General features: G+C 39.7%; 1 protein-coding gene across 1 annotated transcript in view; it reads right to left on the minus strand.

Annotated features, from left to right (window-relative positions):
• Positions 1-25,193, minus strand: part of LOC129236220 (phosphoinositide 3-kinase adapter protein 1) — a 203,293-nt gene that overhangs the window by 96,348 nt on the left and 81,752 nt on the right. The gene's annotated exons all lie outside the window — the stretch shown is intronic.

Genomic DNA, 25,193 nt, shown 5'->3' on the forward strand with positions numbered 1-25,193 from the left:
TTTCAATCAACAAGGAAGTATTTAACCCTTATACAGCTTTTTCTGTCTGCTTCATTATTTATTTGTAAAACTAACTGGCCTTAGATACAAGATATCCAATATTACCCTACCACTTATTGATTTCGCCTCTAACTGAGACTTTCCCCACACTCTCTCAATTTCCCCAGTGCAAAGTGCCATACTTAGGAGCAATTTTGGACTCTAAACTTAGTAGGAAACTGAAGAATGAAGCCAAAATGGGTATCCCTCACAATACATACAGTAACAGTTGTAAACAACCGGAGAAAAGGGAAACAATCTTCCATTTCGTCTGGGAATGCCCTGCCCTATGGAAGGATAGAATGTTAACCCTGGGCAAACCGCTGTTCGAGAGTCTCTAACAACTGTGGGCTCAGAGGTCAACAACCTAATAACGATCTTAAACTGCACAGACTGGATATACTCGTGCCGCAAATGACTAGCAAACAAGTTGGTAAGGAGGATGTGGCAACAAAATGGTGCGGAAGCGCTAGTTGGATTCTGGACGAATCACCACTTAAACCAACCAACCAACCAAATATTTAACCCAAATTTAATGGACTATAGAACAGCATACACATAATTTTTCTAAAAATTCTGGCTAAGAAGTTTAAACTTTTGACGAAAATTTATTCACTTTTTTTTAAATTTCTATAAACTTTGAAACTTTGAATTATGAAATTTCTGTTATATGCAGTATAAACTATATTAAAATAAAAAAAAATGACTAAATATTCATAATTAGTTAAATCTTAAATTATGTCGCTCTGCTATTATTTTCACCACCACTGTATATTACTTATTGTTCTTAGAATAATTTCAATACAATTTTCAATAGCGGCACATTTCATACTGCAGTAATTTCATAAATTATCAAGTATTGTTGCCTTTTGAGGAACACAAACTCCAAAATTTAAATTTTTTCTTGGCAAATAAGTGAAAATATTTGTTTTAAAATTTGAGCTCTAATTTCCTTCATGGCTACCGATTTTTATTACGTTAAACGATTTCTTTGGGCCCACCACTTCTGACTACCGCTAGTCTCATTCAAAACAGGAAAGCTCACAAGTGTGGAATACACCAAATTTTTTTGTGAACAGTAAAATAGAATTAATATGTTTTTGAACTTAAAAAATAAGTACATTCTTTTTTAGATGGCATCAAATTGCTGCATAAAAGATAAGAAGTTATTCTTCTTTCGAAGAACAATTTGTTTACAAAACCTAGAATTTTTAGAGAAAATAGTAAGTACTTCAAAATATAGAGCAACCCAATCAGAGGTGATCTATTTCAATTGGAAACCCAATTTATTACATAGCTCGATTGAGACCAAAATCTTTAAAGCTTAATAAACCACTTATTTGTACCGCCCGCTTAAACAAGTAAAATGGTGCAATTATCGCTAAAGTGCAACTAAGTGAAAAAGTTGGAAATTATGCATAATGTCAGCGTCAACAGAAAGTGTACACCACATATTGACAGGTTTTGATTTTTTGTTTGTTAATTTCATTTTTTCCTGCTGGCGGTGTTGGGTGTTTTCCTCCATATAAAAAAAATTCGAGCATTCCCTTATATGGAGGAAAACACTCAACACGATCAGCAGAAAAAATTGTTAAAAATTAACGTAATTTTTGAGCCACTTGAAACTTGTCCAACTTACTTTTGGTTTTTCCCAATTTTTTTCTTGATTGCTAGGTTTTTTCTTCTATACAAAAAAAAATTGTCGATCGTATTAGGTGCGCAACTAAGATATCGATGTTGTTTTTTGATGAAAATACAACTTTATTGTGAAAAAATGGTTACAAGTGAATCATTGAAATTATTGCCCATCGCTGGCTACTACTTTTTCCCATCTTTCTGGTAGATCTCGTATACCGTCGCGGTAAAACTGTTCATCTTTTGAGGCTATCCACAGATCAACCCATTTTTTGCTGTCTTCATATGAATTTAACTGCTGGGCAGCTAGACCATGTGCCATCGGTCGGAACAGGTGATAATCGGACGACGCAATATCTGGAGAATATGGCGGGTGGGGTAAGATTTCCCATTTCAATGTTTCCAGGTTGGTTTTCATTTCCCATTTCAGTGTTTCCAGGTTTTTAACCCTTACTTTTTTGCCGCTGGAGCAGTTGTTCCCAGGCGAAAAAACGACTTTCAACATCCCTTGGTTTTAACTCATAAGGAACCCAAGTCCCCTGTTTCTGAATCATTCTCAAAGCATGCAATCGCTTGGAAATGGATTAGCGGGTAACTCCTAATACTGAAGCAAGCTCTTCTTACGTTTGGCAGGGATCCTCTTTGAGCAATGCCTCCAATTCAGCGTATTCGAAGGTGTTTGGTCTTCCTTCACGCAGACGGTCGTCAACATTAAAATCACCGTCTTTGAAGTGATGGAACCAATCTCGGCACATTGTTTCACATCTCCATACACGTTTTGTAGCTCTCGATGCGCTTCAGCCGCCGTTTTTTTTTTGGATGAAAGAGGAAAATCAGCACTTCCCGCAGTTGATCCCTCCTAAGGAGCTGGTGCGATTCCTCGGTATGCTAAATAATTATAATTAAGTAATTCTGGTCGGAGTGCATGAAGGCCTTAGCCTAACCCGTACAACCATTGCCATTACCAAATTAAAATATTCAATAAAACACTTGAATTTAGTGCAATGAAATAGAATTTTAAGGCAGTTATCTGGAATGTATGAATACATAAACTCATGGGTTAGTTTGTTCTACGCTTTTTTCTAATTTTCTCAGATTGATATTTTATTTATTTATTCCGAAATCAATAAACAAATGTTCTTACTACAAAATTATATTTTACAACAAAAAAACAAAAAAAAAAAAAGATTGTTACAAATATTGTTATGAAAAAGTTAAATTCTAATACACAATTTATTTGAGCAAAAAAACAATGTTCAGATAAAGTAAATTAGAATTAAATAGATCCCGAGATCTCATTGAGTTCATGAAGAGGGCGAGCAATAGGAGCATTGCAGGCATAATTTGTTCTGAACCTATTCAATTGGAAGAATATTCATTACGTAAAGACCTGGTAGGGACCGAGAAGTTATTCATTCCTAGAAGGGAAGTGCACCCAATTATCACTTTGGTAATATTAAACAAGAAAGACAGCGACAAAATCGATCTTCTAATTTCTAGCTGGTTAAAATTAAGTAAAAGTAAGCGGATATTACTGTTGATGAAGCTACGTTTCACCACCAAGAAATGTTAAGCTTCTAACTGCCAAATAAAGTGGTAGGACCAGAGCAGTACTTTCCAAGCGGAAGCTTTTGCTGTGGGGAAAGCTGCTGTCCAACGAAGCAGGAAAGCCATAGAAAGGCTAGCCGCAAATAGAAGGCTGCACATTGAATACCGGATCACAAATGCATTAATGGAAACGAAATACCAGATGAGATAGCAAAACTGTTGTTAACCTGCCATTTGAACAAGATAACGGCATATAAAAACAGCTGAATATAATATACAATGGAATGGACGACTGCATGAACAAGCAAGCGGGGGCTAGTTGGACCAATTTGACCGCATGCAAAACTATGACACAAAAGTCTAGCACTAATGGCAAAAAATTGACTCAATTCGTGCTTGCGTTCTCACGAAAAGAGTGCAGAACTATTATTGGTATGCTGACTGGTAATAATTTTTGACCGCTCACGCTTACAAGATAGCTACTTAAATTTGATAAAAGCGCTGACATCCTACGGGATGTCTACTTAAAATCTTAATAGAGGTCAGTCTCCTTCCTCGCGTATCGCTAGGGACAAAAAGTATATACGTGGCTTAATGCCATCCGGGATAACCTAACTGCCCTTTAAACAACATTTAACCAAACTTTGTTCGTAAAAAGGGTTAAAAGTCCATTTCCAGTGGAAGCTCGAAGAGATAATTGCTCTCCAAACTTTACTATAGGTCTTAGGAGGTAAGAGTTATGTGTATTTGAAATCGATTTAGAAATATTGGGTAGGGGAATAAGTTTCCGCCCTCGTAAAAGAGGTGTCGCTGCTGATACTACTTTTGTGTTCACTCTAGTAATATCCCGGTGATTTGAAGATGTATATGTGAGGTCTCGATCGCAGTAGTTGACATTTGTTTGAAGCGTAAAGATCCTCTTTTATCTGACGGCAAAAACGTCTAAATTCAGCCCGAAAAAACAGAATTTGCGAGAAGTCATGCTTCATTATTGCCTTTGAAGGAAAAGTGCAGTTGAGACGTGTTGTATGTTGATCAATATTTACGGTAATCAAGTTGGTGGAGTGGTTTCCACGCTTGCAAAGTGGCAATTTCGACCTGAGTGATAAAGATCGCGGAGGGGCACCGACAAATTCGAAGATACTCAACTACAACAATTATTGGGTGAAGACGCATGTCGAGCCCTTTATAATATATCTAAAGAGTTGGATATTACAGATCAACTATCGGTAAACGTTTGCACGCGATAGGAATGGTCCAGAAAGCAGGTTACTTAGAGCCACATCAATTGAACGGTGACGTGTGAGGTGCTCCTTTATCGAAAACAAGAAAGAGTTTTTTGCATCCCATCGTCACTGGCGATGAAAAATGGATCTATTATGATAACCCTAAGCGTCGAAATGGAGCTTGCCAGATGAACCAGGTCCAACGACAGTGCAAAAAAATATTCATGCTTCAAAGGTTATATTGGGTATCTTATGGGATCAGAAGGGCGTCACTTATTATGAACTCCTTAAACCATCTGAAACCATCACTGCTAATGCATTTGAATCGAGCTCTCAAAGAATAGCGGCCGAAATGGGGCGGTAGACATGACAAACTAATTTTGCTGCATGACAACGCCAGGCCACACGTTCTAAAATCGGTCCAGAAATATTTAGAGGAACTAAATTGGGAAGTCTTGCCCCACCCACCGTATTCCCCAGACATTGCACCTTCGGATTACCATCTGTTCCGATCAATGCAGTCAGCCCTTATTGCAAAGCGGTTCACTTCTTACAAGAGCATCTCAAACTGGCTGAATGAATGGATCAAGTTAAAAGAACTCAAATGTTTTGTCAGAGGAACCCGTATGCTGCCTGAACGATGGAGTAAAGTTGTAGCTTCTAATGGCACATACTTCGCATAATATCAGTTATTATTTAATTGTTTAAATGGTACGACACTTTGACTAAGAAAGGACGGAAACTTATTCCCATACCCAGTACTATACGTAGTCTTGCCATAAACTCTGTGACAAATTTTAAAATGCATACGGCGTGAAAAAAATTCGCTGTAAAAAGTTGCGTTGTATTTGCTTTTGTTCGCATGAATTGTCTACTCATAAATTATGCTCTTAGCAAGTTTCGCTTGTTAACAATGGAGTGGGGAGCTAAGGAAAAACTCATTGTACGATCAATCGGTTTTCCCAAACGAATGAAGTGACAGACAGAAAAAGAAGTGGTCGTCCTCGCGTAGTTCGAACCATAAAACAATTCGAGAAAGAATTCGCAGATATCTCCTTAGAAAGCAGAAAGTCATGTCCAGAAAAATGAATCTGTCGGCCAGATCCACGTCAGGACTAATTAGAAATAATCTCCACATGAAAGCCTTCCGCTCCTTCAAAATTAGACTCCGTAATGATTTGATGAGTAGTGTCTTTTAAAGGCGTTACATCTCTTCATTTCTGCGGGCAGAAGTGTTCCCGTGCCTTGAAAGATGTGATGAAGTAGTTGAAAATTCACTTCAATTTAGAGCGTTGGATCTTCAAGTAGGATTCCGCTCCAGTCCATAAGGCAAAATCCACGCAGCAGTGGCTAAAAAACAATATTCCTGGGTTCATAGCCGCAGATGATTGGTCCTCTGTAAGTCCAGATCTGAGTCCATTGGACTTCACTTTGTGGTCAGAATTGGAGAATATCGCCTGTTGAAGGCCTCACAAAAATTATGTAGGGTCTCAATATCCATGGAAACCGTACGTGCAGCAATAGCTAATCGTTTAAAGGTTTGTGTAAAGGCAAATGGTGACCATTTCGAAGGAAAATTAACATTTTTTTATATATAATTTATATTTTCCCTTGTTCACTCCTCTCGGGAGCATAGAACCTCGACAAGACTGTACTATCGAACACGGTACTGTGCTGTTGTTTTGGCACCGTCCCATGAGATATCGACATCTGCTAGTTTGCGCAGCATCGACTTTCTCCAAGTGTGGTTTGATCGACCGCGCCCTCTGCTCCCTTGTGGGTTCCAATCCAGTGCCATTCTCGTGTTGCTATCTGGTGGTTTTCTCAAGGTGTGACCTATCCATCGCCACTTTCTGCGTTTGATTTGCCTAAGTATGTGCTCTTTTTATATTTACATGATTAAATAAAACTAACTCCAACTAATTCCATTATGGCAGGACGAAGTATATTAAACAGCATACCAAAAATTATTCTCAAAATTTTACTTAAAAAGCTCGAAACTTTTGGTGAAAAATGGTAAAAATTTCATAATTTTTGCTTAAATTTAAAAAATCGATTTGTAAGGTTTTTGTAGCACAATGAGTTGAACTTTTATAGGAAATTATAAACACAAGCAAATTAGCCAAAACTCGTCAAACTGTCACACACCTATTTTATTGTCCATCAGTGTAAGTGCATACAAATTTATTTAAATTTTTTCATCAAGCATCCAAATTTTCCATTTTTTCATTTTAGAAACAAGGACCGCCCAATTCCTATGTGCAAATGTATCCAGTGCAGAATGCACTCTTCCCCTGCAGAAAAAAAGCCAACACTTTCTAACAGATAAAAATAAAATTTGAAAATACCTGAGAAAAACGCGTTGGTTTGATCCAAAGCGATAAACATTTTGTCGCTTTGTGTTTCCGCAGCTTTCTCAAATGGTTATCCAAATTGTGTTGTTTAATTCCGTTAATGCAAATGTTTTTTTGTTTTTGTTTTTTGTTAAACTGGCACTAAAAATATACTTTTGGCTTTGACACACATTGCGCGTTCTCTGATTTTGGTACTATAAATACAAAAAACGTTTCACTTTCACTGCATAAGGTTAAAAACCATTTAGGAAATCTATTTTTGGTTAGTTTTGCATTCGAATTTGAATTTGAGTAACGGTCCCGCTACTTATTTTATGGCTTTGTTTATTTGTCAAGAAAACTTGTAGTACGAAGTTATTGCGAGAGAAGCGCGCGCTTTTTCCACTCTTAACACAAACACGGTAAACAAATGTTATTTGCAACAACAATAACAAATCAATAAATGTACAAATGCAAGTTCGTGCGGGTGCAGTTGAAAAGCTTCGCCTCGATTATTTACTCAGGAGAGTGCGAGTGTGCGTGCGATTATAAGTTGAAGCCGACGATCGCCGATCGATCCTACGTAAACATAAAACAACAATTAAAAGTCTACAACATAAATGTTAATTCCAAGTATCAAACGAATTAGTTGTGTGCGTAGTCGAATGCGCTAAAACATGCTGCTGCACTGACTTCCCGAAACGGAATAAACAAATTTGAAAACTTCAATTGTGCAGACGTGCGTGGCGGCGGCGATTCGTAGCCTCTTCAGTGGTGGCAGCGGCAGCAGCAGTAGCAGCAACAGCAACAGCAGTGACAGTGGCAGCGCCTCGGCTTTTATGTAGAGTTGCTGCCACGCATGAATATGTTGCCGCTTTATGTTGTGAATCTCCCAAGTTCTTCTTCTTCTTCTTGTGCTTCTTCTACGTTTGCCACGTTTGTGTTGGGCCCTTTGATTCTTTTTATTTGTGTGTGCTGCAACAACAATAGCAGCACAGTGCTGTGCGTTGTACACTGCTTGTAGGAAATCACAGAGTATCAGCACCGCACACACACATGCACACATGCATTTCGCGTTCCTTTCGCTCGATCTCGATCGCGCACATTCGTTCCCTCTGTTAGTGCGAGATTACTCGACGTACACAAATACAAATACGCGTCTGGCAAACACATTGCACCCACTCAGGCGAGCCGTGCAGCAGCGCGCCGCCGTTCGAGTCTAGCTGAGCTATGTTGCATGCAGAGCATAGCTGTGCCCCAGCGTCAGTGGAAAACTCATTGCCACAACACAGGCAGCGCATTTTCCAAAGTGTCTGAATCTTTTGTAGACGGCTGTGTGTTTGGCTGCGTGCTTGTGTGCGCTTGTGTGCGTGTGCGTTTATGTGACTTGACTTCTTCCTGCGCCCACTTTTGTCGAGTGCTGTTGACACACACATTTGCTACCTGCTTTGTTTGTGTCCACTCAAGATTTTCCGCAACGCTGTCCGATGGTTTTCATTGATAGCTTCGCAGTGTGCATATGTGATTAGGCCGATCGAATGCGCAAATGGTCGGTAAATACAGAAAAAAATGAAACAACAGCGATTTTGTCTTTTCACGCATTTATCAATGATTTTTCCTTTTCGTGCAACAAAAGTGTACTCGTAGTAGCCAATATTTGTAATACAATCGTGTGTTTTGATCTAAGTGTCCCATGCGCCTGCGCAGCCCACGAGTATTCAGTCTTTTGTGGTATCTTCTGTTGCATGTTGCATTTTTGATTAGCTTATTTGAACATTTACTTAAATGTTTAAATTATCTCCTTTTTTTGGGAATTTTTTGTTGCTATTTTTCGGGATTCATGAGTGTGGGAATTGTGTGATTATAATTTTTTTGTATGGCTCCAACTATCCGCTTTTGTTGCCAGGCCATTTATGAGTTTGTTTGTGCGCAGTTGCGGAAAGAGTTGTTGGTTAAAAAAAAAATGCTTATTTTAACTGTATTTCCCAGGCCTTTACGTCTTTCCAGAGATCGGTCCAAGTGTGATGTTTTTTGTTCTTCTTCTTCTTTATCAATATAGACATCTAAAAGTTTCGTGCCGATTTGAATGTAATCACCCGATTAAATTTCGAAGACATTCAAATGGATACGGCTTTCTTATAGCATTTGCTTTGGGACCATTCCCATACGTTTCGCCTAGCCTGTAGAGATGATGAATCTGTATTCGATTTTTTTAATTGAACCATTTTGGCCGTGTTTAATATAGCGCGCCATTCATTTCCTTCTTGTCCCAACCGGCGCTAGTTGTAAACACTAATTGAAGCCAAGTCCTTCTCCAACTGATCTTTCCAACGCAGACGAGATCTTCCTCTTCCTCTGCCACCACCTGTTGGAACCGGATCGAATACTTTCAGAGCCGGAGCATTTGTATTCATTTGGACGACATGACCCAGGCAACGAACTGCGCTATGTCTATATCGTCGTGAAGCTCATACAACTCATGGTTCCATCGTCTGCGTTACTCGCCGTCGCTAATGTGCAAATGTCTAAAAATCTTCTGCAGAATCTTTCTCTCATGCCTTATCGAATATTGCCATCGTCCAAGCTTCTGCGCCATACGATAAGACGGGCATGTTGAGAGCCTTATAGTGTTAGTTTGGTTCATCAAGAGAGAACTTTACTACTCAGATGTCTATTTAGTCCAAAGTAGTACTAGTTGGCAAGAGAGTTTCTCCGATGGATTTCTAAGTTTTTAAAATTTCAAAAACTTAAAGGAAGACAAAGCATATACGGCCATCTAGTGCTTTTGGTGTAGTGGAGGAGAAAAACGGGATCTAGGCTGGAGAACTGCCTCAGGCAATCCCCAAAAGCCACACTAAGGAACCTCAAGCACCTAGCCGCCAGAGCCGGGCATTTGCAGAGAAAGTGTTCAACAGTCTCTCTCTGCCGAATCTCCACAACTCCCATTGTACGGAAGTCCAAGTTTCTCCGCATGAGTTCCGATCACCCAGTGATCATCAGTTACCACCGCGATGAGTTTGGAAATTGAGTGACGCCGGATCCCCAGCACTTTAAGCGTCCTACTTCTGCCGCCCTGAGGACAATTTCGTTTTTTTTGCGTAGCACTCCATCTGTCTTGCATTTTTATAAGAAAGAAATTGTGCAATTTTTCCTTAACAACGGTCAAGGGGACCCTTATGTCTGAGACGGGTACAACTAAAACCGGTTCTGTCGACCTCTTTCTGACATTCGAGACATTTGATCTTCTCCTTACAGGAGTTGACTACAAGAGAACCACAACATGGCGACGACAGGGCCTTAATAGCAGCTTGACTATCGGAAGAGATATTTATGTCTTCATCGCAACAGCGAAGTCCGCTGCTTGAAAAACATTACTAATTTTCGGCAATTTAAAGTACACTGAAATATTGGCTGATCTAGAGAACGGGGGTTTTCTAACACTAGTTTCCATCTTGGATCCATCGGTGAAAACAGTGGTACCTATGTCCAATACAGCCTGCTTCCATTCTCAGCTCAACCCCCAAAACCCAGTTTGCGGATGAATAGATTTGTACGAAGTTCAGAGAAGGAAGGAGAAATCTGTCATGAGTCATGCTTCAGATCTTTTTATCTTATGCATCTAACACCGTAACAAGTACCAATTCAGCTGAAGTTTTCCTGCACCAACTCAACTATAACTTGCAACATATTCTGCATCACAGCTTCATTCCTCCAATTCATTTACTTCACTTCGTAAGCGATCCCAATGCTGAACTATGAACTATTTCTCTCGGCATATGTAAAGGATGATCAGATTGGATGTACTTTTCCCAATAGGGTTTCAAGAATATTTACAGATCTTAGAATTGTATTATGAAAATCGACGCTCGGTAAAAAGTGTGCATCGCGCGCACAGGTCAACTTTTCGTGTTCAGCGACGAGGCACAATTTTGGCTTCAGGGCTACGTCAATAAGCAAAAAATTGCCATATTTGGGCTAAAGAACAACACAAAGCCATTCAAGAACAGTCATTACATCCATTGAAAACAACCGTTTGGTGCGACTTATTGGCTGAAGGAATCATCGGCCCATATTTCTGAAAAGCCGAGACTGGCACCAATGTAAGAATGAATGGCGAACGATATCGCACCATGATAAACGACTATTTGATGCCGGAAATTGAAGCTCGAGATCTCCCCAACATTTGGTTCCAGCAGTACGGCGCTACTTGTCATACAGCCTGTGAAACAATGGATTGACTACGTCATCGTTTAGTTGTGATATTTATCTCTCGTTTCGGACCAGTGGATTGGCCACCAAGATATCACACCTTTGAACTTTTACTTGGTTGGGGATGTATAGGCGAAATCCTTTGTGGATAAACTGGCTTCGGTTGTGGCATTAGAAGCCCACATTACCAAAAATATTCACGAGATACCGACCAAAGTTCTCCAGCGAGTCGCGAGTCTTGCAAAATCTATGTTTACGGATTGCCGAATTACGGCATAGTTGTTTAGTTTATTTAGTACTCTTTATACTTATAATAAATGTCGGCATAACCTTAAAGCTACAATTTAAACCAGAAGACCCAGAAATTTTTGATATTTCGAAGGCAAAGTTTTTATAAAAATAATTGGCGTTAATCTTCTCATTAGAAGGTTGGGCGTGCTTCTATTTGCTCTCTCTATTCATTTTCACTCATGGAAAAGCCTACGGTTTTATCATCATCATCATTGCTTTGTCTCCGGTTCGGAGCATTAGGTTAAAGTAAAATTTTTCCATTTTGTGCGATTTTCGTTTATATTCTCGGCCATTGTTTTGTCCACGGCTTTGTATGCCTCTTTGATGCAGTGTCGCCAAGAGCCCCTGGGTCTGCCTTTTCTGCGCTGTCCTTGAGGGTTCCAGTCCAGCGCTTGTCTGCTGATTTCAGTGCCACCGTTCCATAGGATATGGCCAAGCCATCTCTATTTACGTTCTTTTATTTCAGTTGCGTTTGGTTGTCGGCTTTGTCGATGTCATTCGGTTTTAGATATCCAGTTGTCTGGCCACCAGATACGTAGAATGCATCTCAAGCAGCGGTTCACGAATATGTACTTGAAGCTTCTGTACAATTTCCGCAGATAGAGCAGAACTGATATAACATTGGAGTTCCCTACGGTTTTATACCACCTCAAAGAAGGGTTTTCCAATAACAGGTGTTATTTTGAATAGCCCGCTATTTCGGTAGATGCCACTTTTAAAGCTGTCATTTTTTGATATTTGACAAGTAGAAACTACGTCATTAATAAAAATGGAGCGATACCCAGAGACGGTTCGTAAAACTCGATTATTTTTGGGTCATCGGGAAACACCCTTCATTACCTGCCGAGAGACGAGCGTAATAAGAACATATTTTTCCATCATTTATGTACTGAGACCCGCCGAACGATAGTCACGCAAAGATCCACTCGGCTGCCAAATTATTGTTTACACTCATATTTTATGAAACTCAATGAAATAGCGAAGCAAGCAATTGCCAGCTATTTACTGCACCGATAAATGGCAGCCACAAACATACATATGCGGAATTTCTGCTAATGTGTTTCAGAGAATCGACAATTAGCAGCAACTAGGGAAATGAAAAACTGCAAAGTCTTTTCTTTCCCTCATAAACAACAAAAGCAATACGAGTATGCACTCATAGGGAAACAATACAAAGTGAAGTGGCCAACTGCTGCGCAGATGGGCCGCATGGCCATGATCGTCGTCTGGCCATGGTAAGGGAAAATTAGACGCTTAAATGGCACACCAGAGCGGATCGACCTATGAAAGAAGAAAATCAAGACTAGTCTGGTCTGGCAGATCGTAAAATCAAAAACGAAAAAAGGAATATGATGAAGAGTCGGAAAAGACGCTAACACTTAGAGAACTAAATAGCGCAGCTCGCAATGGGTCTGAGGGGAGTTCTGAATTTCAAATGCCTGCTACTTGGCTCTGGGCACTTACGGTCTGGTAAATAGGCTGTATGCGGCTAGGAGGCAGCATATGCGACTTCTTTGCAAATAAGCAAGCTGATTGATATTTAAATACGTGCGTTAATATTTTTGTGAGAATGCGCATATTTTTATGCAAATATCTATGAGGCATACCTATGGAGATACGTGTCTTTGCGCGACTATGAAAACATGCGTATTGTGTCTCGTTGGAATGCCAAGCCAAACATGGGCAAAAGGGCTGTGTGCGGATGAACATTTCCACTTTAAGTGGTTCACGCTAAGAAATTTCGATTTCAATACACTTTTAATATAACTTCATTTTTTTTGTACTGTTGGTGCGCCTGATGATGCGTGCGAACGCTTTATGGAAATCTTTACACTTCAGTTGCACGATGTGGTGCAAGTGTTGCATGCTGCATGATGCCTGACTGCACTTCGTAGTGAGAGTACTCAAGTATTTTATTACTATTACTACTTTTTTGGTAACATGTAGTTGAAGTCATAAATCTGTAAACACTCAAGCATTAGATTGGGGCAGTCACAGTGTAGGGGTGCTTGTGATTGTTAAGCCTTTGCGCGCGGCATACCATTCGACTTATTCGTTCAGTATTGTGGTTAAAATGAGGCTTTGACTGGCGGAAGAGTGCCTGCGTGCCAGAGTGATATAGTTTATTGTCTTTACTGTCGTTGTATTTCCGTGCACCGCTGACAGGTTAATTTGAAAGGGGTGGTGCCACGTGCACATAAAAAGGCTCGTACGAACATATTGCAGTGTGCAGTATTTTCTGATGTGATCTCTAAGTGTGGCCCTAAGCTAAGCGTTTCCTCTAACTCGTGCTATCACACAGTAGTACGGAGACTGTAGGTTAGGTTAGGTTTTTGTGGCAGTCAACCAACTCAGACCATGCAGGTCCTTTGTGGTATCACTCTGTAACACGGGAACCTTAATGATTGTTCACAATTGGAACCATTCAGAACCTCTTATGAAGCATAGGATAGGTTTTATCCCAACACCGGATGGTTCCGTAAGAGAGTTAATAGACCCATATGCACTCGGTTACATGCAGAATACACCAGCCAGCATGTGCAACAATTTGTTGCATTATCTAATACCTATACACCTTTGGTGTAATCCTATCGAAGCAGTCTGCTGCCTGAGCACACAACTGATGGTTTCACTGCTCTAAACAGGGATTTGTAAGCTGCTATAACAAAAACGACAATTTGTTGCAAGTAAAAGCGAATACGGGTAAAAAGGGTGAGTAGAACATAAACACTGGCGTATTTTTATAAATTTTCAGATTTTATTTATTTATTTTTTTAATAAAATATTCTTCAACTATTTATTTATTCTAAATTTGTTTTGTTTCAAATTCAATGTGCCACATCTTGTATGTGCCTCACGTTGTTTGCCCCAACAGTGAAACCCATCTTGGCGCCCCTTTATTGTTTTGACTTCTCGTCTAGGTGACCCTTAGCTTAGCTAACGGCCAATGACGTACAATAACAACAATATTGTAACGATCACGTGCAAGCGTCCATAAGGAAAATGTACCTATAGAATAAATGAGGCAAGAATAATATTTTTATTATATGCACAAAGTTTCTATATGTATATGTATGTATATAAGGGCGGTTCGAAACAAAAAACAAATTTGTATTTCTTATTGCTACCCTTAAGTTTGTTCTATGGGGAAAATATTTCAGAGCCCAGATCAGATGCTAATCGGTTCTCACCAAATTTGAAAGAACCAGCTGATTAGCAGACGTGACCGGGGTAATGACAGGATAAAACTAATATTCTCCAGAAGGCCATGGAGAGAAGGAAATACTTGTGTCTCAACCAAGCTAATTTGGCTGCAAATAGATAAAAAAGGTTAGGAGAATTGCTCAACCTCTCAAGAGAGAACATCTCGAAGGTCGTAGTTTGTGTCACCGGCCATTGGCTGTTAGGTAGGCACTCTTCTAAGCTATAAGTACATATTTTCCCATGAGTACTGGTTGTTAAGTACGAGTTGTAAAGACGATGAAGAGGAAGAAACAGTAGAACATTTCCTCTGTGGTTGCCCAGCCTTAGCCAGCAGTAGAGCCAGGTGGTTAGAAAAACACTCTTTTGAGGCTCTTATGGAACTACCCGGTGTTAGGATAAAACCTATCCTACGCTTCATATGAGCGTCTAAGTGATTCCATGTGATGAATAAACACTGAGGTTTCCGTGTTACACAGTGGTACCATAACGGGCCTTCATCGTCTAATTGAGTTGGATATTCTAAACCGACTGCCGTAAAAATCTAGCCTCACCTAGCCTAATAACGAAGTAGACTATCTGTACAATGACTGAATGTGAATGTGTGAATACGTGTGAAATGCGCTGGCAGAATTCGGCAGCCGAGTACCCGGAGACGTGGCAGCCGAAGTTCCTCGCACATTTTTGTTTTTTACCATAGCAAATTTTAGTGCGAAATGTCACCCTGACAACGAGCATCAACTTTTAAGTGTTTGATCAATACTTTACGAGATATCGATCACTACGGCCATATACCGAGAAAATAATAGATTTCTTTTTCCTCAAACTATTATAGCATAAGCGACTCAACGTCCAAAAAAGAAACAACTAGCGCCTTTAGCTAGAGCTGCTCACCAACCACAACAACGCTGATTGGGAAGTTACAAACGTCAAACTCAGGCAGATCGCTCAGGAAAAACTTGGCACAATAAAGACCATCACCGGCAAACCATGGATCTCTGACACCACTTGAGGCATCATTCAGCGCAGAAACGAATTTAAAAGGCCAGCCCACAGCCCAGTCTACAGATAGGTGGCGAAGCAAGTAAAGAATATGATAAGAGAAAGTTCGTTGAAGACCTTGCTAGCGATGCCGAAACGCCAGCAGGAGTAAACAGCATGAGACAGCTGTATCGCATAGTTTGCCGTCTAACCAACCAGCGGCGTAACAGCAACCAGTCGTTCAGAGATCTGAATGGTGCCGTGCTGACTTCCAATGATGACCAGATCCGCAGAAGAAAGTAACACTTTGACGCAACTACCAACATTGCTATTAGCAGTATACCTAGCTTTGAAGTGGGCAGCACAATAACAATAACAACCAGCTGAAGCTCAACAAAGCGGCGGGCGAAGATGATATACAGCCTGAACTAATGACGGTGGAAGCTCTGCTTACCAAGCCAACACACTTCGGATTATAGGAGAACAATAAGTTGGGTAGCGCTCCCCGCTCTACATGCTGTCCGTAGACTTTAAGAAGGCGTTCGAAGTAGAAAGGGAGCTCCCGCCGGGATAATCTGCCTCACAAAAGCCCTCTGCGAGAACTCCGAACTGGCAGTGCTTCACAAAGGCGATATCCGTAATCCATTCACTAACAACGCAGGCGCAAGGCAAGGCACAAAAAAGGCATCATATGGAGACATCTTGATGACCTGGACTGCGCCGATGACATCTGCCACCTCCCTCACAAATTCTCTGACATGCAAGCGAAGGCGGACAAACTAGTCGCGCTGGCACGCACTGTCGGACTAGAGGTCAACATCGCCAAGAGCAAGGTTATGAGAGTTAACCACAATAACGCAAGGTAGACATTGGTTGACGGATGCCCGGTGCAATTCGTCGAAAGCTTCTGCTACCTCGACTGCATCATCACAGCAGATGGTGGAGCAGATGAAGATGTCAACGGCAGACTAAACAAAGCAAGGGCGGCATTTGGGTGAATGCATACAGTATGGGGGAGTTCGCAAATCTCCAGGCGCACTAAACTACGAATATTTGGCTCCTGCATGGAGTCCGTATTGGTGTACGGAAGCGAAATATGGCTGGTCTCTAACACCATTACACAGAGGCCACAATCCTTCATCAACTAATGCCTCCGTATTATCTGCAGAATATTCTAGCCAAAGACCATCAATAACGATGCACTGTGGAGATTAACGAACGTGAAACCCATCCTTAGGCAAATCAAACGCAGAAAGTGGCGATGAATTGGTCACACATTGAGAAAACCATTAGATAGCATCACGAGAATGGCACTGGACTGGAACTCGCAAAGGAGCAGAGGTCGCGGTCGACCAAAAAACACTTGAAGAAGGTCGATGCTGCGCAAACTAGCAGATGCCGACATCTCACGGGCCGGTGCAAAAACAACAGTACAGCACCGTGTTCGATAGAAGAGTCTTGTCGAGGCCCTCTGATCCCGAGAGAAGTGAACAAAACAAACATGTTTGGCCATAGAAAAAATTTAGGGGTAGCACAAGGAAACAATTTTTTTTGGGCCACCCTTATGCTTATACTAAGTGAAATGAGCAGGCTATCAACAGGAAGAGAACGCTCGCATGCACACAGTTACACAGATGTTTTTTTGATTGTATTTTTATATTTGTACAAATGTACATATGTATGTGTGTCTGAATATGTATGTGATCACCGTAGTGGCAATCAAACGATCGATGAATGATCCATGTGGCGGCGCGTCGCTTGGACTGCAAATGTTAATGGCATATTCGCTAGCATAAAAAATACATATTTACACACATACACACATTCAAATACATTTTGTATGTCTGAGCACACAATAAGTGTTTTTGTATTTATACGAATGCATATGAAATATTGTTTCTCCTGTTTATGTTGTTCCCTTCGCAGGCCACTTGCAACATTTGTTGCATACAGCGCAAATAGCAAAGCAGAAGCGTTACCAAATATGTTTAGCTAAACGTAAGTACTCGCATGAATAGCATGAATAACATTCCAAGCGTATATAGCTGCCACTATTGTTGAGGAATTCGTCTATTCAACATCAATTTGATTTGATTGGAATCGATTTGATTTGCTTTCAATCTGCAATGAACTGCTGAACTAAGCAAGGAATGCAAACCACTGCGCCAATGATATCACCACATATGTAGATATCTACAAATGCATACATACTCACATACACTTCCATATGTGTGTGTGCATATGTAGTAAATATGGTTGAGTGGCAAAAGTGATCTTAGCAGACCATTTATGCCACATTTTTTATGCGATCTCTTCAACTATTTATTTACTCAAATTCATTGGAATCGAGTGTGGAAATATAGACAAATATTGGATAGGGGCGAAATTAAAAATGGACACACATGTAGATATGTATGTGGATGCAAGAAAAGAAAAACACTCTGTAAACATCGATAAACCTCCACCTCATAGCATACCCATATCACCTCAAATAGTGCCCACCACATTCCCGCAATGCCCTGACTTCTGCGACCTTAGCGCGCCCGGAAGTACTGCGGCCACATACACTTCTGTGAATTGGAAAGGAATTTTCTTTTATTACCTACTCTTTCTTGTTGCTCTATGGCCGATGTTCATGCGCAGGTGTATGTGAATGTTAAGCCAATTATGAAATTATAAATTCATAATCGAATCTCCTTGAAATGCTGCATTAAAAATTGTTGAGTGGCGAAGCTTATATTTGTTGGAAATTTTGATTTTCTCCATTTACGATGTCGTTTGGAGAATGAGTTTCGTTGAAAAATCCTAAACTTCCGTAATAACTTTGATAGTTTATGTTGCATGTGGCAGTTGGGGCTAGCAGATAGACCGCCCACCAACTGACGAGTTAAGTGCGCTTTTCATTATTTATTGTAGAAAAAAGATGTGTGTGTATGTATGTATGTATGTATGTTTGTACACTTCCATTCTGTTTTATAGAATACGCAAAGTGGCTGGACTTACAAGTACGTGAGTTGGAAGATTCAAGTGAAGTTCGTGGAAAGTGATTAACATTTAAGAAAATATTAAACCTTTTAATGCTCGGCTGCCAAATAAAAGTTATATTAAGTTGACAAGATTGACGTAGCGACATTATCGTTTTCTAATTTATAGACTTAAGAAAAAACTAAAAAATAAAGAAAATTGTCAGTTTCAAGGAAAATAAACTGGTAACCATGGATTTTACGAAATCTTCTTCTTCCTTTTGACAGCAGTCGACATCCCAGTCGAGCTCTTGCCTAGCGCTAATTCACGCCACATGGTGAAAATATTTCAGAGGTGTGGCCCAGTTCAGACCGTTAATCGGCTCCCTCTTAATTAGAAATAATCAGCTGATTGGCTGACTTAACAGGGGTAATAAGAGTGGTTTGTTTCATGGCTAAAAAGATTTCAGAAGTTCGACCACTATCAGACCGTTAGTCGGCTCTCAGCGAGTTTGACAGAAGCAGAGGTTGGACTGACGTAGTCCGGGTAATGAATTGGTTTGCATAGACAATACTCAGAATATGTTAGTGGTATACGTAAAAAATTAACACAACAACGACAATTTGATGAGTGTGTGAATATGTGTGAAATGATCGCCCAGAATTCGGCTGGCGAATCTCCCCCGTTACGTGGCAGCCGAAGTTCCCCTCACAATTTTGTTTTTCACCATAGTGATTGACCATATCTAGTAATCTATCCTCCTTGGGTGGGCTTACGAAAAACTGAGATTGTGTTGGAGATATACGAAAAAAATCAACACAATCTTTGCTCATGTTGCCGTCTGAACATCGACTGATTGGACGAGTGTGTGAATGCATGTGAATTGAGCAAGCAGAACTCTGCTGCAGAGTCCCCTATGACGTGATAGTTGAAGTTACTCTCACAGTTTTGCTTTTCACCATAGCGGATCGCCAAATCTTGTAATCTATTATCCCTGTTCGAGCCGGGTAACAACTAGAATTACTAGAATTTTTCTGGATATGCAATTTATTAGCCCATTGAATTTCAGGATACCAAAGTGCAAAGTTCAAGTGACTACAAAATACTTCCAAATTGTTTTTTTAATATTTAATAGCTTGCCCTGAGTTATTTATTGTAACTGATACTTGTCGTCCAAAGTAATATTTCGGCGAACAAAACTAACACCCTACAAGGCTCTCATCATGCTCGTCCTAAAGTATAGCGCAAATGCTTGAGCGATGACAATATCCTATGAGACGTCCCTTGGAGTGTTTGAGAGAAAGAATCTGTGGAGACATTCCAAATAAAGATCCAGCAGCTTCGTTAGCTGGGATATGTCGTCCGAATAGAAACAAATGCTCCAGCTCCAGTAGCAGAAGAAGAGGAAGGCCTACTCTGCGTCTGAAAGATCAGGTGGAGAAGGACTTGGCTTCCATTGGTGTTTCCATCTGGCGCAAGTTGACATGAGAAAGAAACGACGCATATAATTTGGCTAGTAATGATGTTTTTATTGATAGTCATCCGCCTTATCTCCTTATACCTATCGTCAACCTCAGGTTCTTCGAATTTTTTATTTATTGTTCTTTTTTAATTTTTTTTTAGTGGTAAGCTATACTTGGTTGCGAGTGTACCTTGTATGCAAGAAAAGGCGTGACAACTCGGCGGAAAAAAATTGTCAAAAATCTAAAATATTCTATAATCACTTGCCGACCATTGATTAGTATTATTATTATTATTTGCTATCGCGCCGGTTGGGGCTGCAAAGTGCCGATACAAATAAATTCGGTGGGGGTCGATTTGCTGATTTTGACTTTATCTGCGGCCAAGTGAGCGAGTCGTCAAATATCGAGATTCCATCATACAGACTTCGTTTTCATAATCCTTTTGGACGCCCTCTTCGGCCCGAGCTTTGCTGGTTCCAGTTTAGGGGCATGCTGCTGATGTCTGCCGCAGGTTTATGGATTGTATGGTCTACCCATTTAAACTTTCGTTCGCGTATTTCAATCTTAACCGGACTTTATTAGATTCAAGCGAGAAGCTCGTCATTGGAAGCGGTTTATAAAAGTTTGGAGCTTTTTTGTTGTTGAAACCGCTACTGGCCACATTTCGCAAACACAGAGCAGTATAGACTTCGCATTCGAGTTGAAAATTCTTAGCTTTGTTTTGGTGGTTAGCTGCTTCGCGTACCATATGCTTTTAAGCGTAGCGAAGGATAATCTGGCACTCTTTACTCTGGGTACTCAATGTCAGAGTTAGCGCCGCCATCAGGTGTGATTTGGTCACCTAAGTATACAAATTTGTTTACACTTTCGATGGGTTGTCCGTATACTGTGAATAAGACAGTTCCAGAGCCATTAATGGCCATAGACTTCGTTTTTTTTTTTTCAATGTTAATACGCAGTCATAGCAACAGCGAAGAAATGAATCCAACGTAATTGTTGTTGTAGAAGCGAGCATAGCTTCATGTCTTGAAAACCCAGATAAATTCCTTCTCGGTGAACACATTGCAGTCAGGGTTTAGATGTAGAAGGAGCGGCATCACAGCACTCCTAAAAGTGTCGGATGATATAAGGCTCAACCCTACTTGACCATTCCAAAGCATTTGACTCCATAGACCATAAACTTGTCAGATTGAAGCTTAAAAACTTATTTAGCTTTTCAACGTCAGCTTAAACTCTTACGGAAGCATATTTTAGTGATCGCTTAGTGGTGATAATACCATATCCAACTCTCTAGCTGTAACCAGAGATGTACCTCAAGGCTCTTTCCTTGGCCTTCTTTTATTTGTCTTGATTAATGATTTGTTTAGTGTGATACCTATAAAATTTCGAAAAACAAATTGTTTGTTTTTCGTAAAGTGTTAATATAATCCTTTAAGAATATGCCAAAAAATTTTTAAAACGCAAATTTAAGATGAATTTTCATGTATTCAAATTTTAGTCGCGTTTTTTCTCAAAACTATATTTTTCGAATTGGCGTACACGATAACTCGAAAAGTTATTGACCGATCTCCCTGAAATTTTGCATACACCTTTTTTATGAAATTACTATCTATGTGAATTTACAAAACGAAAATCAATCGAAAAAATTATTTTTTCGAAGCAAAAATAGTAGGAAAATTCCCCCCAAAATTCATTTTTTTAAGCATTTTATTCCGCGAATTTTTTCCATTTATTGTTAATTCATATAGAAATTATCACACTAATAAACAAAAAAAATTTGGTTTTTTGTATTCAAGTCACTGACGCCGGTGCAACAATGCCCGCCGATTGAGAAGCCCCACTGCGTCCTTCCTGGAAGAATTGAGTGTACATCCACTATTTTAAATGATTAAAATAAAAACAAAATTTTTTATATTATTTTAATGTACAGATAAACTCTATGCCAATTTTGAAAAAAATATATTGACTTCTTCATTTTAAATAATTTTAATGAAAATCAGGGAAAATATGGCCATTATGTCTGTCCCCTTAATCCCTACTCCTACTACTAATATTTTTACCTTACTTTCCTTTTTTAATACCTTCTCCAACTTCTTAACACTAGCTGTAATTTTAATTTTAATTTTGATTGTATTGTTAATCCTTTTAACTACGATTAAAAATAACCCATGGTTGTATGTTCGACTTTAATACTAAATAAATAAAATAAAGTAATATATGTATTAATTCAATTTAGTTATGTATGTAAGTACGTATGTTCAACTTAACGTTACTTTTAAACTACTCCATTCTTCACTCCCCCCTTTCTTCCATCACTTAAGACGCAGCATTTGCAATAACAACAGATTTCTAACGACATTTCTGCCTTTTTAAGTATCGGATGTATTTAACACTTTTGAACATTTTAGGTGCGGAAATGAGTCTGCCTCTAAGTCAACACTGATAGGCAGACCGAAACGCTTGAAATGCGACATGAAGGCGGGATAAGCAATTTGTTCAAACAGGACTATGCAAAAAAGAAAAACAAAATAAAAGGAAGAGAGCACAAATGTGGCACATGGCAAACAGAGATTTATGAAAAATCAAAATTGTATTTAGAATTAGGCTATAGACAATAGGCTATAGACAAATTTTATGAGCATGGAAGGAAAGTGAGGCAAGCAATTTAAGGAGCATAAATATTCACATACATACATAAGTATACCCGACAATCAAAGTAGTAACATCTTTAAGTCCGTCACTTCCGATTTTAAGTACAGCTGAGATCAAGGCAAGTTTCTGAGAGGCAATAAAACTTATGACGAGATTGACTATTCCCTAATTTGTTTTTGCATTATATTAGAAACAAGCAAATGAAATTGCCGATGACTTGGCCAACTGCGGATCAGCGTTTACCCTACAGAAACCAGATACCAGAATATTCGGAACCAGTTCTACAGGAATCACGAGTTGGATTATTCTAGACTAAAACATTGTGACAAGACTGAACAGAAAACTGTCGAACTTTCTTCTAAAATGAGGAAGCAGAGACGTTCGGTTGATGGTCGGTATTTTTACAGAACCCACCATATGACCACCATTGGAATCATTAAAGACCCGATATGCCTGATTTGCTTAGAGGAGGCAGATTGCACTAAACATTTTCTCTGTAAGTGTCCTGCCTTTGCTAGAACAAGGCGTTCCGATATCATGAGAATGAGTCATATTCGTTTCTCTGAAACTGGAGGATAATTTCATATTTGCTCTCTGTCACTTCTCTCCTCTCCTCCTTGACTATCTACGCTTTTACTAGAATACAATGAGCTTTGGGAGTTACTGGGTGTTTTAGGAGTCACTAATCCCTCGGAGCTTCTTGGCTCGTCTTTTTCAAATAATAAATAATAATAATATTGGAAACAATCTGTTGCAGAATCGAATTTTTATTCTAATCCTATTAGCTGATACTAGTGCTCTCGGTTAACGCTCAAATGAGTATACGGCCGAAGTCAACCCCAAATTGAATACTAGACGAATATTTACACGCAGGTGAGGTATTAAATAAAAATATGCATGTATACATTCTTACATTACGGAGTTCTACGCTCCCAAGGTATCAAATGACGAATCTAAGCTCTAAGCTACCGTGCGTGTCGACAGGTTAGTTGCGAAAAAGTCTCGACAAATAAGCAACCCCCGACAATAAGCGGCAGAGACGGAGGGCGCGATATAAAAGCTAGCTGTTCCGATGAGGTTTCTGTGTCGGCATGGTGAACATAAAAAAATCCAGGGGCGTCTGACTCATTGTGAGCGGCTACCTGGTCAGCGACTGTTCTACATGTTAGGAGCGGCTGATGATAGTATGACAGTGCGGCCTGCGGGCCATCAGGATTGGTTCCAGTAAGATTCTGTTCATGGCATACTGGATCGGAAACAGATTGCGATCGGGCTGGGGCAGTAAACCTCTGCAATCTGAGTAGGCGTAGTGAAATCCAACTGAAATGACTTACAGAAGGGTTTGTTACTTCTCCGCCTTACTGAAACCTGGCAGGTCTCAAAAAGCGCTCAAGGCGTCTAGGTTGGGTTGAGATTACTCCCCAACAGTTCCGGTTTGAAGTCTGGTTTGTCAACCCTCGTATGGCCTCCCTGTTCCATAGCTGTGAGAGCGAAGGCATTCTGAACCCTACCTCACCTACCAAAAAATTTACAAAAAAAAAAAATTAAAAAAAAAGAAATAAATAAAAAGAAATACTTTCATTTATATGCATGGCAAACTCCTATATTAAAATTGGTCCCCATATTAAAATTTGTCCCGGGAAAACAATATAAATTCCATTACTCTTTAAGGAAATGCCAACACTACAGTTAACATTCAAAAGTCATACAAATAAACAAAAACACGTGCATTTGTCTTTTCGAGCAGAGTCCAATAACGCGAAAAGAACAAAAAATTGCCTAGTGGAGCATGAATCTTCTCCAATGCGTAGCGATTCTTATCCGTAGGCCCATCTGCTATTGAATAGTCGAAGTAAGGCAGTGCCATATGAAGCAGCGACAGCAAAGTGTGAAATTACGAATTTTACTACCTGCCAGAGGTGTCAAATACACCATTAAAATTTCAAATAAAAGTATTTTATTGGCCAAGCCGTAATTCTACTTTGTGCGTATGTGTGTGTATGGGATGTATGTATGCAAGTATGTATGCGAGTGATACACCCACACCCAGCCACACATAAGGAATCAGCGCAGGCTGGCAGTAAGGCTTGTAGTTGTGGCAAAATAGGAAAAGAGATGCACAACTGCTCTAAGGATTATATGTGTGTGTTTATCTGTATGTATGTATGTTCATCTGCAAGCGGAAAGTAAGATCGGAAATGCACGCAAGGTGTGTTGTATATTAATTAATGGCAGAATAGCAGTGTAAGGACTTGTTAATTTAATTGTCAGAAATATTAACTACTAACCACAGACACGCCTACCTTGCACTGATGTCTCGAGTCTGCTATGCTACCTGCTAGCAATACACACATATATATATATATGTATGTATGTATGAATATGGTATGTAGTATCAGTATTTCTCGTGAGCGCAAGTGCAGTTGTCATGATCTGTCCAACATCCTGGATGTGCATGTGCACATATCTACATCCACAAATATAAGTACAGTGTTGGCCAAAACTATAGCACAGCTCAAAACAATGAGATCAGAAATACTATAAAAATAAAATATGCTATCAATAACATCTTGCGATAGGCCTTCCCATGCTCCTTTCACAGTTTCAAAGAGTTTGTCTTTTGTGCGTGGTATTAAATAAATAATCAGTGC

Source organism: Anastrepha obliqua, chromosome 1 (assembly GCF_027943255.1).
Source record: "Anastrepha obliqua isolate idAnaObli1 chromosome 1, idAnaObli1_1.0, whole genome shotgun sequence".
NCBI classification, from domain to species: Eukaryota; Metazoa; Arthropoda; class Insecta; order Diptera; family Tephritidae; genus Anastrepha; species Anastrepha obliqua.